This window comes from Erpetoichthys calabaricus, chromosome 5, assembly GCF_900747795.2.
Source record: "Erpetoichthys calabaricus chromosome 5, fErpCal1.3, whole genome shotgun sequence".
Taxonomy (NCBI): Eukaryota; Metazoa; Chordata; class Cladistia; order Polypteriformes; family Polypteridae; genus Erpetoichthys; species Erpetoichthys calabaricus.
In genome coordinates this window covers 18,687,869-18,704,084 of record NC_041398.2, presented here as the reverse complement: position 1 = coordinate 18,704,084, position 16,216 = coordinate 18,687,869, and the positions used below count along the sequence as shown (strand labels likewise).

The window sequence follows — 16,216 nt, the reverse complement described above, 5'->3', positions numbered from 1 at the left end:
TGAGCGGCAGTTCTCTGGGTGAAAATGCCTTGTTGATGCCAGAGGTCAGAGGAGAATGGCCAGAGTGGTTCGAGCTGATAGAAAGGCAACAGGTAACTCAAATAAGCACACATATTATCTCTGAAAACACAACACGTCGAACCTTGAGGCAGGAGGCCACACCGGGTGAAACTGAAAACTGGCAACTAAGCCTACAATTCACCAGAATTGGACAACAGAAGACTGGAAAAATGTTGCCTGATCTGCCGAGTCTCGATTTCTGCTGCCACATTTGGATGGTAGGGTCAGAACTTGGCATCAACAACATGAAAGCATAGATCCATCCTACCTTGTATCAATGATTCAGACTGGTGGTGTCATGGTTTGGGGAATGTTTTCTTGGCACACTTTGAGCCCCTTAGTACCAACTGAGCAAATGCCCACAGCCTACCAGAGTATTGTTGCTGACCACATCCATCCCATTATGATTGCAGTGTCCCTATCTTCAGACAGCTCCTTCCAGCAGGATAACGTGCCATGTCACAAAGCTCAAATCATCTCAAACTGGTTTCTTGATCATGGAGATTAGTTCACTGGACTCAAATGGTCTCCACGTTCACCAGATCACAATCCAATGGATCACCGGTAGGATGTGGTGGAATGGGAGATTGGCATCATAGATGTGCAGCCAACAAATCTGCAGCAACTGTTATCATGCTGTCATGTCAATATGGAACAAAATCCCAGAGGAATTTTTCTAGCGCCTTGTTGAGTCTATGCTATGAAGAATTATGACAGTTCTGAAGGTAAAGATACTAGCAAAGTGTACCTAATAAAATGGCCGGTGAGTATGTATGTATGTATGTGCATTTTTGTAGGTGAATCTCCAGTCATTGTTGAAGGCCCACACACGGCCATATTAAGGCAGGCTGGGAAGTAAAGTCCATTGTGGTTTCACTGTCGTATGCGCTCGGATGGGGTTGGTGGTCTTGTAAGTTTTGTTCTCTAGGTGAGTTCTGATTTATTTTGGCTTTCAAACTTTTCAATTCTGGAACTCAGAGATTTTTTACATATTGGGTGTTTGTTGGACGTTCATGGCAACTCTATTATTTTTTTTTTACTCATGTGGACCATTTGATTTTTACTTTGTCCAATAAATTCACCATTATAAAGATTTCTTGTGGAATTACTCTGTAGAAGCCAGGGGTTTATGGATTTCCTCTCCCTTGTGGGGGCATTTTGAGCGTAATTTTGGACATTACAGAGAATATTTGTGAACTCGGAGAGAAGTACACAGTGTAAACTAAAGTCGGCCACTCAAGTGGAAGTTCGGCCGCCTTTTGGTGGGCCTCCTCTGGGCTCCTTTCTGGCCTGCGTATTTTTGAAGGCCTCACATCATTTGGGCAGATTGTGAGATAAATCACAACACCCTACACCAGGATATGGTCGACGGTAACAATATGGTAAAGAAGCAACATCACAGTGGCTCTCTACAGGGACAACCGCCCTGCTCATAAAATGAAAACCAACCAACCAATATTCCTGAAAACTACCGACTAATAACCGGCCACTCCACCACCTACAAGCTCTTCACGGCAATCGACAAAGAGAAAATTTATAAAATGGCTTGATGGCAATGGCACAGAAAGGAAATACAAGAAAGTCGTAGGGATCTGAAGACCAATTACTGCTAAACAAAGGGGTCACTGAGTGCTGCCAGAAAGGTGTGGCAATGGAGCGAGTACAAACAGGAATTTTATAACGTACTGTGAGACGGCATTTAGGAATAAATGTGTCAGATTTTAGTGCAGCCGTACTGACATGCCAGTCCATGTATCCGTTTTACTGCAACAAAATCAACATACGCGGGTTTTACTTCATTACAACTCAGTCCGATTGCGGCCACACCACAACTCTGTCCGTTTTCTTCTGTTTTCACATGCAAAGTGAGCTAAACAGACAGCAGGGGACATTCAGTCAGAAAGATGGCCCTGCAAAACAACAAACAATGGCGATCAGAACTCCGACTGCTTCATATACATTCTATCTTAATCATACTTTACATATAGAAATACCCCATTAGGTGCCCCTCAGACCTGATCAAGCTCCTGTTAGCTTATTCCCTTCTTCTTCTTTCAGATGCTCCAGTTAGGGGCTGCCACAGCAGATCATCTTCTTCCATCTCTTTCTGTCCTCTACATCTTGCTCTGTCACACCCATCACCTGCATGTCCTCTCTCACTACATCCATAAACCTTCTCTTAGGCCTTCCTCTGTTCCTCTTCCCTGGCAGCTCTATTCTTAGCACCCTTCTCCCAATATGCCCAGCATCTCTCGTCTGCACATGTCCAAACCAACACAATCTCTCCTCTCTGACTTTGTCTCCCAACTGTCCAACTTGAGCTGACCCTCTAATGTCCTCATTTCTAATCCTGTCCATCCTCGACACACCCAGTGCAAATCTTAAAATCTTTAACTCTGACACCTCCAGCTCTGTCTCCTGCTTTCTGGTCAGTGCCACCATCTCCAGCCCATATAACATAGCTGGTCTCACTACTGTCCTGTAGACTTTCCCTTTCACTCTTGCTGATACTGTTCTGTCACAATTCAATCCTGACACTCTTCTCCACCCTGCCTGCACTCTTCTTCACTTCTCTTCCACAATCTCCATTACTCTGTACTGTTGATCCCAAGTATTTAAACTCATCCACCTTCATCAACTCTACTCCCTGCATCCTCACCATTCCACTGACCTCCCTGTCATTCACACACATGTATTCTGTCTTGGTGGTTCTACTGACCTTCATTCCTCTCCTCTCTAGAGCAGATCTCCTCCCCTCCAGGGTCTCCTCAACCTGCTCCCTACTATTGCTACAGATCACAATATCATCAGCAAACATCACAGTCCACGGGGTCTCCTGTCTAATCTCGTCTGTCAACCTGTCTATCACCATTGCAAATAAGAAAGGGCTCCGAGTCGATCCCTGATGTAATCCCACCTCCATCACTCCCACCGCAGACCTCACCACTGTCACACTTCCCTCGTACATATCCTGTACAACTCTTACGTACTTCTCTGCCACTCCCGACTTCCTCATACAATACCACAGCTCCTCTCAGTCACCCTGGCATATGCTTTCTCCAGGTCCACAAAGACACAATGCAACTCCTTCTGGCCTTCTCTAAACTTCTCCTTCAACATCCTCAGAGCAAACATCACATCTGTGGTGGTCTTTCTTGGCATGAAACCATCCTGCTGCTCACTAAGCATCACCTCACTTCTTAACTGAGCTTCCACTCCTCTTTCCCATAACTTCATGCTGTGGCTCACCAATTTTATCCCCCTGTAGTTACTGCAGTCCTGCACATCCCCCTTATTCTTAAATATCAGCACCAGTACACTTCTTTTCCACTCCTCAGCATCCTCCCACTTTCCAAGATTCCATTAAACAATCTGGTTAAAAACTCCACTGCCATCTCTCCTAAACACCTCCATGCATCCACAGGTATGTCATCTGGACCAACAGCCATTCCATTCTTCATCCTCTTCATCGCTGTCCTTACTTCCTCCTTGGTAATCCGCTGCATTCCTGATTCACTATCTCCACATCATCCAACCTCTTCTGTCTCTCGTTCTCTTCATTCATCAGCCTCTCAAAGTACTCTTTCCATCTGCTCACCACACTCTCCTCACTTGTTTCCATCTTTATCCTTTATCACCCTAACCTGCTGCACATCTTTCCCATCTCAGTCCCTCTGTTTAGCCCACCGGTCCTTTTCTCCCTCCTCAGTGTCCAACCTCTCATACAACTCATCATACGCCTTTTCTTTAGCCTTTGCCACCTCTCTCTTCACCTTATGCCTTATCTGCTTGTACTCTTGTTTGCTTTCTGCATCTATCTGACTATCCCACTTCTTCTTCACCATCCTCTTCCTCTGTATACTCTCCTGTATTTCCTCATTCCACCACCAGGTTTCCTTTTCCTTCTTCCTCTTTCCAAATGTCACGCCAAGCATCCTTCTTGATGTCACCCTTACTACATCTGCTGTCGTTGCCCAACTGTCTGGTGACTCTTCACTGCCACCCAGTGCCTGTCTCACCTCCTCCCTAAACTCAACCTTGCAGTCTTCCTTTTTCACCTTCCCCCATTACATCATCCTACAGAGTACCATCCTATGCTGCTTAACTACACTTTCCCCTGCCACCACTTTACAGTCTTCAATCTCCTTCAGATTGACTCTTCTGCACCGGATGTAATCTCCCTGTGTGCATCTTCCTCCACTCTTGTACGTCACCCTATGTTCTTCCCTCTTCTTAAAATACGTATTCACCACAAAATCCACTATCCTCTGACCTTCTTCATACCTCACCTTGACACCATAACTACCCATCGCCTCCTCATCTCCACTGTTCCCTTCACCAACATGTCCATTGAAATCCGCTCCAATCACCACTTTCTGTCCCTTGGGTACACTATTCATCACTTCATCCAACTCACTCCAGAAATCTCCTTTCTCATCCATTGCACACCCAACTTGCAGTGCATATCCACTAACAACATTCATCATCACACCTCCAATTCCAGCTTCATAATCATCACTCTGTCTGACACTCTTTTCACCTCCAAAACACTCTTGACATGCTGTTCCTTCAGAATAACTCCTACTCCATTTCTCCTCCCATCCACACCATGGTAGAACAATTTGAATCCACCTCTGATCCACTTGGCCTTACTCCCCTTCCGTTTAGTCTCTTGTACTCACAATATGTCAACCTTCCTTCTCTCCATCATATTGGCTAACTCTTTCCCCTTACCAGTCATACTGCCAACAATCAAAGTTCCTACCCTCAGTTCCACTTTCTTTACCTTACTCCTCTCCTCTTTCCACCGGACACATCTTCCCCGTCTTCTTCTCCTTCGGACAACAGTAGCTCAATTTCCACCAGCACCCTGTTGGCTAACAGTGCTAGTAGCGGTCGTTGTTAACCCGGGGCTCAAAAGATCCAGTATGAAATTTTTTTTTGTTGTGCGCATATTTTTTTGGCAAAATTTTACACCAGATGCCCTTCCTGATGTAACCTTCCCCATTTATCCGGGCTTGGGACCGGCATGAAGAACCACACTGGTTTATGCATCCCCAGTGGTTGGGTTTACGTTTAACGGATATACTCATGTATAAGTTGGGTCTTGAAACCTGAAAAAAATCGATCATAAAATCAGACCCCGACTTATACGCCCGTTTAAAAATGTGACAATTCATTTTTTTTTTTAAATCTTCTTGCCTCCTCCAATCTCACATCAGTTTCTCAGACACATCAAATTTTGTTGCAGCAGTGCAGTTACCAATTTCTTTTGCCACTTCAACGACTTTTAATTTAAAACCAGCTTCATATTTTCTTCTGATCGTAGATAAGGGATGCTCTTACGATAAAGGTGTGTGATATACAAAAAAACACAAAACAGTGGCAACGTCATTTCAGAATAGTTTGGGTGTTAGTATATCATAATCCCTTGGACCAATAGCGTGAGTTGTCCACATTCGACTTATATGAGCGACATCTATACTAATTAATAAAAGGCAAAGCCCTCACTGACTCACTGACTGACTGACTGACTCACTCATCACTAATTGTCCAACTTCCCGTGTAGGTAGAAGGCTGAAATTTGGCAGGCTGATTCCTTACAGCTTACTTACAAAAGTTAGGCAGGTTTCAGTTCGAAATTCAACGTGTAATGGTCATAACTGGAACCTCTTTTTTGACAATATACTGTAATGGACGGCAGCTCGATGGCCGTGGGAGGCGGAGTTGAGTGTCATGTCATCACGCCTCCCACGTAATCACGTGAAAAGACTGTGAATGCAGTAGGGAGAAATGAAGGAAGAGCCGCAAACAGCGAAGAACAAAAAATTCATTAAACAATTGAGAAGGGAGCGAAACAATAAGAAGCGAGCGAGTGAAGCATACAAGCATCTTCATAAGGGAAAAAAGCACGGTGTAAAACGTAAGTTTAAATTAAGTTTATAGAAACGCTCCCACTGCGGATTGCAATAACATATTCGCGAGATAAAAGTTTAATGAGAAGACACGAGGTATAAACGAACCACACGCCGTAGCGCAACGTTAGGGGCTTCACCGCTGGCGCTGACGTTCGAGATTTGATTCCCGAGAGGGGATGCAATGAGTGTGTATGCATGAAGAGCACAGAATTAGGGCGAAACACGTGAAGTGTACTCTTTGCATAATTTGAAAGTAAACAATTTCAACCATTCTATGATCTGCTTCTCGCAACTGAAAGACGGCACATGGCGGATGTTAGCCGACTTGCTGACCGCAACGTTAGGGGCTTCAACTCTGGCACTGACGATAGAGATTCGATTCCCGAGAGGGGATGCAGTGAGTGTGTACGCCTGATGAGCCCAGAATTAGGGAGAAACACGTGTCGCATACTCTTTGCATTATTTGAAAGTAAACTATTAAAACCATTCTATGATCAGCTTCTGGGAACAGAAAGAGGGCACGTGGCGGACGTAAGACGACTTGCTGACCAACCACAAGCGTGACCTGGCAGGTAACCACCCATACAATCAGATTGTGATTCAGAAAACAAATGCCATGAATGTAATTACCACGATCTACATACTGTCAAATAAATTAAACACACGCCGTAGCGCGACAGCTGTGAAAAGGGAGGTTCACAAAAAAACCGTTCCTTAACAAATTGTTATTGGTATATTTTCGATCCGTTTAAAAACATTTTCTTTTCTTCTTAATAAAAAATTAAAAGCAGTACTTCGCCGCAATGAAGCATGAGAAAATGGCTATATATGTCTGCTTCTCGCAATTAAAAGAGGGCACGTGGCGGATGTTAGACGACTTCATGACCAAGCATAAGCGTTACCTGCCAGGTAACCACCCATACAATCAGATTGTGATTCAGACTAGGAATGCAATGAATGTAATTACCCCGATCTACATACAAGGCGAAAGTCTTGCAACATTCAAAGATGATGGTTTGGGATAAGTACACCATGGAACATAAAAGAGCTTATGAAGCCTTGAACCGAAAAAAGCAAGATCTCAGAGATCGTAAAAAAAAAAATAGGAGGTAATGTCGTTTTACTCGCTGTAGATTTTAGTCAAACATTACCAGTTATTCCACGAGGGAGACCAGCAGATGAACTCGACGCGTGTTTAAAATCCATGCTTCTCCCACGGTTGGTTATATGTCGCGTGTTCTCGGGTAGGTACACCAAAAAATGTATACATTTAAGCATGTAATGGGCAAACAAAAAATGAGGTATACCCGAAGGCACTGCAGTAGTACTCAATGTAACTTTACTTCTTAAATGTTAATGTTTTCCTGTTTAATAATTTATACGCTTTTTATATGTTGTTTAAATTCTTTTATCAAAATACCAGTGACAGCGCAATGCACGATAACATGGAGTGAATACACCATACGCATCCGCCCACGGCCGCCCTGGTGTGCGCAGATAGGAGTTGATTCTACAATAAAATAAAATAAAGATAAAAAGAGTAATACAATCATCACCCATAAAGCGGATAGTAGACGTGACGTACTATATGTGTACCAGATTTCAAGTCAATAGGTGAAACGGTTTGCGAGCTACAGGTGATTTAAAATCCTGGACAGACAAACGAATAGCCACGGTAGCAAATTATAGAAGAAGATTTTACTGTTTAATAATTTATATTTATATGAAATGTGCTTCTTATATATTACTTCATATTCTCATATGATAATGATGTTAATGTTGTTTATATTGATTTCAATGTTATTGTAAGTGCATGTATGTGTGTATATGTATGTGTATATGTATATATATATGACAGCAACACTCATAACAATGACAACACAATTACATTGACAATCATGTTACGTTATTTTTAAAATGTTTCCTTTACTTTTTCATAACCTCTTTAACACACTACTTCTCCGCTGCGAAGCGCGGGTATTTTGCTAGTTATAAAATATACTGGAAATTATACGGTAAAATCAAGTCCCGACTTATCCGCGAGTATATACGGTAATGAAAAATTCCTTGACATTGCTACCTCATTAAATCAGTTTAAATGAAAAGTAGGTTACAAAACATATCTTGTTATTCCTTAGCGCAAAGACATCTTGACGCTTCATATTCAAGTGCCGAACATAAGGACTCAAAATAATTATGTATATTTTTAAAACAGAAACGAAACACGAGCGATACTGTAATATGTGCAACTAAAACACAAACAACTATAAAAGGTGCTGTTTAAGGAATCAAAATCGCAGTGTTAGAGCGGCTGTGTTGAAATTGTTGGCGTACGCGTTGGGTTTGCCTGCACATGTGGTGTATTCCATTCATTGTGTGATCGACCGGATTGCGGGTGCATGCGTCGGATTCAGTGCCGGTCTGTCAGTTTACTGAATGTAATTGTAGGCAAGCGAGATTTAGACAGCCTAGAAGTGTATTAATACAATTATGGAATAGAATTATGACGCGAATAAATCTCTCTATATATAAAATCCAAAGTTCTTCTGTCTGTGTCTGCTTTTCACGAGTGAACTACTTACAGTATCTTACAAAAGTGAGCACCCCTCATATTTTTGTAAATATTTTATTCGATCTTTTTATGGGACAACACTGAAGATCTGACCCTTTGCTCCAATGTCCAGTAGTCCGTGTACAGCTTGTATCACAGTGGAAATTTGCTGTCCCCTCAAAATAACTCAACACACAGCCATTAATGTCTAACAACAAAAGTGAGTACACCCCTAAGTGAAAAATGTCCAAATTGTGCCCAAAGTGTCCATATTTTGTGTGCCCGCCATTATTTTCCGTAACTCTCTTGGGCATGGAGTTCACACGAGCTTCACAGGTTGCCACTGGAATCCTCTTCCACTCCTCCATGACGACATCACAGAGCTGGTGGAGGTCAGAGACCTTGTGCTCCTAAACCTTCCATTTGAGGAGCCCCCCCCCACCACAGATGCTCAATAGGGTTTAGGTCTGCAGACATGCTTGGCCAGTCCAGCACCTTTCCCCTCAGTTTCTTAAGCAAGGCAGTGGTGGTCTTGGAGGTGTGTTTGGGGTCGTTATCATGTTGGAATACTGCCCTGTGGCCCAGGGAGGGGATCATGCTCTGCTTCAGTAGGTCACAGGACATGTTGGCATTCATGGTGCCCTCAATGAACTGTAGCTCCCCAGTGCACTCATGCAGCCCCAAACCAGGACACTCCCACCACTATGCTTGACTGTCTTTGTACTCCTCACCTGGTTGCCGCCACACACTCTTGACACCATCTGAACCAAAGAAGTTTATCTTGGTTTCATCAGACCACAGGACATGGTTCCAGTAATCCATGTCCTTAGTCTGCTTGTCTTTCTTGTGCATCATCAGTAGTTATACAGACAGCTATTGTCACACGGATGATTGATGACTTTAAGCCCCGCCCCCAAATATGATGGATGACTTTAAGCCCCGCCCCAAAATATAAAAATATGATTTATGAAAAATATGAAAATATCCATCCATCCATCCATTTTCCAACCCGCTGAATCCGAACACAGGGTCACGGGGGTCTGCTGGAGCCAATCCCAGCCAACACAGGGCACAAGGCAGGAACCAATCCCGGGCAGGGTGCCAACCCACCGCAGGACACACACAAACACACCCACACACCAAGCACACACTAGGGCCAATTTAGAATCACCAATCCACCTAACCTGCATGTCTTTGGACTGTGGGAGGAAACCCACGCAGACACGGGGAGAACATGCAAACTCCACGCAGGGAGGACCCAGGAATCGAACCCAGGTCCCCAGGTGTCCCAACTGCGAGGCAGCAGCACTACCCACTGCGCCACCGTGCCGCCCCATATGAAAATATACAAATATGAAAATATGTAAATATGAAACTAAAATATGAAAAATATATTTTACGTTAATATGATTTATAAGCTATAAGCTCCTGACACGTGGCTTTATTTTATAAACAGTTATCTTTCCTGCATAGCCGTAACTAACTAAAACGATATAAGATATTCACTCCCCCCGCTCTAAGTTATAAACTCAAGACATGCCGCTTCATTTTATAAACTAATAGTAAGAAAATAAATATACAATTATCTAGCCGACCCTTTCTAAAAAACAATATAAGATATTGACTCCCCGCTCTAAGTTATAAGCTCATTTTATAAACAATAGAATCAAAACTAATAGTAAGAAAATAAATATACAATTATCTTGCCGGTAATACATAGCCACGTCTTTGTTCAACTTTCTAAAAATATTCAGCTCCTCATGCCTGCACGCCTCTTTTTAAATTTCACCGATTCAAAACAATTAAGCTAAAAGACATGGCTTCAATTACCTCCCCATAGGAAGACGCCAAATCTGCTTTAACAAAATAATCAGTCAGAACCTGTCTCGTTACACTGTAATTTAATTACCGTGCCGTAACAAGGCGGCGCCTAGAATTCAGCACTTTTCTGATTTCATGATAATAATCTAAAATGCTTACCTGCTGTTTTATGCCTCAGCAATAAGACTCCCAGACGTTGCAACAATTATATCCCCACAGGGAGTCGGCGCCTTTCTGTTTTCATGTTATCAACCTAAACAATTAAGAAAAGTCTTAATCTAATTTTAACGTGTTCTGTTTTTTATATCGTAAAGTTTTAACGTGAAATACGTATTGTCACCCCGAATCAAAGCAATTACGAAAATATACACTCCTTCTGATTTTTACTAAAATTCTTAACACGCTTTTCAGCACTGGCTCTGCGAACTTAATCACAAGACTGTTTTTAAAAAAGCGATAAAGGTCAAAAAAAGACTTTTTACATTCCTATGGTCTAAGAACAAAGTTATTAAATGAAATATTTTCCACTAACGACTCTCTCTTATATACAAAATGATCTTTAAAAGCTCGCAAGAAAAGCTATTAAAAAAGGGTCTCGCTGTCTATGGTACTTGATAAAAGTTGTTTATATTCCGAGTACAAACGCTGTTCTTTCCCATACTGTATTTTAGCCTTGTTTATCGTGTAAATGTCAAATTGACCTCGTTTCACATCTACAGTATATCAACTTTAAAATACACGCGCCTATCTAAGAAACGGGTCTTTCCCATACTGTATTTTAGCCTCGTTTCACATTTACAGTATATCAACTTTAAAATACACATGCCGTTTAGCACAACGATCTCTCGGTAAAACATAATGGGGGCTATTACCTATTTGCTTAGATGTGAACCTTATAGCGGTGAGTGTTTGAATGAGGCTTATTTCCCGCTACAGTGGTTCCCCCCGCCCCTTAGAGGAGGAACATCAACAACTCGGCACCTATGAGCTTTCTCCCAAACGTCCCGGGTGTTTCGCTCCGCCCTTCCAAGGCGGTACGGAGCCCGAGGTGCCGCATAAAGTGTTCTGCTTAGCCCTCTACCGTCACGCAATCTTTTCCAGCATTCCAAGTGCCTCGGAGAGCTTTCCATAAGGTATGCATTTTCGTTTTTTCTTCCGCAATGGCAGACAAGGGAAAAAATACTTTTGTGAATGTTGGTAAGTGTAGAATATTGAAATATGTGCCATTAACGATCGTCTCTCTCTTCAAACTGTTGAAATGATATTCTTGTATAAATCTGCTTCCAAATCAGATAGTTCCAGCAAGGAGGGGGGGGGGGGGGGTTTCTGATTTTTAAATGAAAAAACTGTACCTAGTTGTAATGCTCAGAGTTTATAAATGAATTAATTTTTCTTATTTCAGAAGGCTGTAGTTTCTGGCCGGTTGGCTGCTCAAAAAGTGAGTCAGTTCTTCTTTCGGCCGTACTTTTAAATCGAAATGTTGTTTATAAGACCGCATAGGTTTAATACTTTTAATGTCTTTAAGTATGTACACTACAAACTTACTACATTTTTAATGGTAATGTACGTTTCATGCTGATTACTTTTAATGGAAATGCACAAACTTATAAGAATGTTCAGGCTGATTACTTTTTAATGGAATTGTCTTTAAGTACATACAAACCTAGTCCTTTATATTTTAGAAGAATCGGAGGCCGAACTGTATGCTTCTTTACATCTGTCGAGCACGCAATTGGTATAATTGTTCATTCACTCAGTTCATACAACTTAAAACCTTCACATCCCAACCCACTGCTGTTACCTCTGGTGTGCCCCAGGGCTCTGTCCCGGGGCCTTTTCTTTTTATTATTTACCTTCTTCCCCTTGGCAATATTTTTCGCAAATATAACATTAATTTTCACTGTTATGCTGATGACACCCAGCTCTACCTTGCTGGTAATCCCACCTCCTCTTTTCCACCACCCTCGCTTATTGACTGCATTGCTGAAATTAAATCCTGGTTTTCTTCGAATTTTCTTAAATTAAACAGTGACAAAACTGAGGTTCTCCTCATTGGTTCAAAATCATCATTATCCAAAACCAATAATCTTTCTCTTATTATTGATGACTTTGTTGTTTCCCCATCATCTCAGGTCAAGAGTCTGGGTGTCCTCGACAGTCCTCTATCCTTCCAATGTCACATTAATAACATCACCCGGTCTGCTTACTTCCACCTACGTAATATTAATCACATTCGCCCCTCCCTCACTCCTCATACTACTGCCATTCTTGTTCATAGTCTTGTCACTTCTCGGCTGGACTACTGCAATTCACTCCTCTTTGGTCTCCCGAATAAATCTCTTCATAAGCTTCAGTTAGTCCAGAATTCTGCAGCACGTATCATCACTCAAATCCCATCTATTCACCATATTACTCCGGTCTTGCAGCAGCTTCATTGGCTCCCGATTAAGTTTCGTATTGATTTTAAGATTCTACTATTAACATTTAAGGCCATCCATAACCTCGCCCCTCCATATCTGTCTGACCTTCTTCATGTTGCCATTCCATCCCGTAACCTTAGATCCTCTTCCTCCACCCATCTGACTGTCCCTCCCGCCCGTCTAACCACCATGGGGAGCAGAGCTTTCAGCCGTTCTGCTCCCAAGCTCTGGAATTCATTGCCTGCGGATCTCCGAAATATCAAATCATATTCATCCTTCAAATGTAAACTTAAAACGCATCTGTTTAAAATGGCTTTTTCTTTTTCCTCCTGATTATAATGGTTTTGTTTGGTTTTAATTTCTAGATTTTCTGATGTTTTAAGTTTTTTATAATTGTGTCTTTTATTTAATTATTTATTTATTTATTTATTTATTTGTTGTTGTTCGGTGTCCTTGAGTTCCCTGAAAGGCGCCTTGTATAAATAAAATGTATTATTATTATTATTATTAATTAATAGCTACCACAGATTGTCTTTTTGAGAATAAAAATCCTGCCTCAGACAAAGAGTCCCCAGAAACCCGTAAGTACTACTTTCAACTGAGGGTTCGGGTGTGTGTGGCAGAAAATAAGGAGCTGGGGGTTGAATATGTACTTTTTAACAGAATACTCGATGCTCCCAAAGAGTGGTTATTCTTCCGAAGGTTCCAGTCAGCCTCTAGAATCGGCGCAAAGGCCCTCAGACGGTCTATTATTGAACATCTCTTTCACGCAGCCCGGTAAGTTGAACTAATTTTGCGAGTGCACCGCAAATGTTTATTTTTCAAAGAAAACTTAGTCTTGCTTGTTTTTTTCAGAACCCGCCTCTCCAGGATTACTGACTCAGATACTCTGGGGCGTTCACCGCCGTTTGTATCATCACCCGGACTTCTCACCCAAAAAGTCGGCGAACCTGAAAGAATTGACCCCACTGCTAAGGCTGCTGAGCTGAAGGCTGAAATCGAACGAGTGCTGTTGCAATTTCAAAACTCTTAATCCCTTTCTCCATATTTACGTGAAAAGTTTATTTTATTGTATGCTATTTTATAAAACTTGTTCCCCAAATAATGTCAGGCAATGGTCAAAGCATGAAAAGGCGTGCAAGTGAGGACTTGGACGATTGGGAGCGGTTCTCAAAATGTTGGTTTATTGAATGATATGGTGAATGAACTTAGTTATACTATTTGGCCTCCAAAATTGCCTACTCCGCCACCCCGATATTTTAATGAATTGGAATATATTAATTGGCAAAATCAAAACATGTTCCAAATGAATAATATAATAGCGACCATGAGAGTTCCTTCACCTGTTACCACTCCCATTAACTCTGACCAGCTTGACAGCCTTTTAGAAACCCCGCGTCCAGTAGCCACCCCCGATGAAATGCAAACATTAAATAACTTGTTAGAAAGGTTTCAGCGGTCTTTGAACGAAAATGTGAATGCTCAAATGGGTCATGGTTTAACAAACACCATTGGTTCTGTAAATGCTCAGCCTTTTGGGCCACCCACCCAGAACGCTGCCCCCTCTCACAGTATGGTTACATCAGTCTCAGTTACCCCTTTGGTTACATCTGTTTCAATTATACCTTTTGTACCTTCTGCTCCAGTCTCCTCTGTCTCTGTTACTTCAGCTATAGCTAACCCTTCTGGACCCTCTGCTACAGTCTTGCCCCCTGTTTCTATCCCTTCTGGGCCCTCTGCTTCAGCACCAGTTGCTGACACTTCTTCAGTCTTGCCCTCTGTTTCAGTCTCCCCCTCTGCCCCCTCGGCTTCAGTCTTGCCCTCTGCTTCAGTCACTGCTTCCTCAGCCCCTATTGCACAGCCATTTGTGGTTACCCCTTCTGTCGCGCCAGTTATGTCCAGTGGTTCTGTGGTATCTAAACCCTCATCCGCTTCTACTTCAGGCATAACAGGCATGGCTGGGCCCTCTGCTGTCTCTAGTGATGACAGTCAGGGTATTTTTCAACAGCTCGACAGACCTGCTTTTAATCATACTGAAATAAGACCCCCCTTAAATTTCGCTGACGCCTATGAACTAGAGTCTTACGAGGAGGTGTTTAACAGTATTCATGAGACGCTGCAAAGAATTCTGGATAGTTTTTCAGGTACTTTAAATCCGCAAGATGTTGTACAGTTAGAATTGTGTGCTGATTCCTTACCTATCAGCGTTTTTATACAGATGACGTGCTAGAATATTAATGTAGATGATTTTCTTCAACAGATAGAGAATCTTCTTCAGAGTCACACGAGTGTGTTAGCGGATGAGTCTCTGATGCTAATCATACAGATTGTTCGTTCACCTAGCGGGGGCGCTCGTGGTGCTCGCAAGGTATCATCTCTACTCAATCATGAAATAGTTAGAAAGAAAATGAGATCGGTACAATCCGCCTCTGGGTGACTATTTAGGAGAGCTCACCAGTGAGTTAAATCCTAGGGCCTCATGTATAACAGTGTGCGTAGAACTCACACTATAACATGGCGTAAGCACAAAAGCGGGAATGTGCGTACGCACAGAAAAATCCAGATGCAGAAATCTGTACGTACGCAAACTTCAACGTTCTTCCACTACATAAATCCCGATCAGCGTGAAAAGTAACGCACGTGCACGCGCCTTCTGTCCCGCCCTAACTCCTCTTTGAATATGCAAATCGATATAAATAGCCTTCTGTGAAAAGACAATGGGAAAAGCACAGGGGGAAAATATAAGAATTTCAGCAAATACCAAGTGGAGGCAAAGGAAAAACGTACTATTTGTTGGTTTAAACAGTGGTATAATCTATAATAGTCACTCTGATTGAGTGACAGAGTGTCGGAGAAACTCGAAAACTCAAGTTCACAAAGTCGTACAGTGCCCGAAATAAAAAAGAAGTTGTCACATATCAAAGTCGCCGTGAAAAGGCAAGTCATAGCCCACCGTCTGAGTGTCATATGAAAGCTTATTAGGGTACAAACAAAAAAAAATAGGCACACAGTGGTAAAAAAAGCACGAAATGTCAACTTTAATCTCGAAATTTCCACTTTAATCACGTAGTTTATTTTGCCATTAAAGTAGAACATCATAAACTTCATCTTAAAATCGTTTAATTTACTAGTTTCTAAAATCCCATTGTAACTAAAGTAGGACGTTAAATGCTTTGTTCTGTATTTGATCTTCTTTGTGCTCTGTGTGTGAATCACTACCTGCTTCTTAAACGGGCTTTCTCTTTCTCCGACAGGACACAGAATCCATTACATTCGTGATATTACAGCTCTCTGAATAATTAAAATACTGAGATGTATACGTGATATCTTTTTCATGATGATAGGAGTTAAAGCAGGTTATTAAACATGGGAACACGGTGGCGCAGTGCTTGTTCATATCTCACACAAGAGGGTTGCTGCGCCATGTGCGACCTTCAATGAAATAA

The 16,216-nt window shown here is 42.1% G+C and overlaps 1 protein-coding gene across 2 annotated transcripts in view; it reads right to left on the bottom strand.

The window, feature by feature from the left end:
• The window catches only part of LOC114641663 (gastrula zinc finger protein XlCGF57.1-like), a 308,826-nt gene that overhangs the window by 72,139 nt on the left and 220,471 nt on the right, over window positions 1-16,216 (bottom strand). The window lies entirely within an intron of this gene.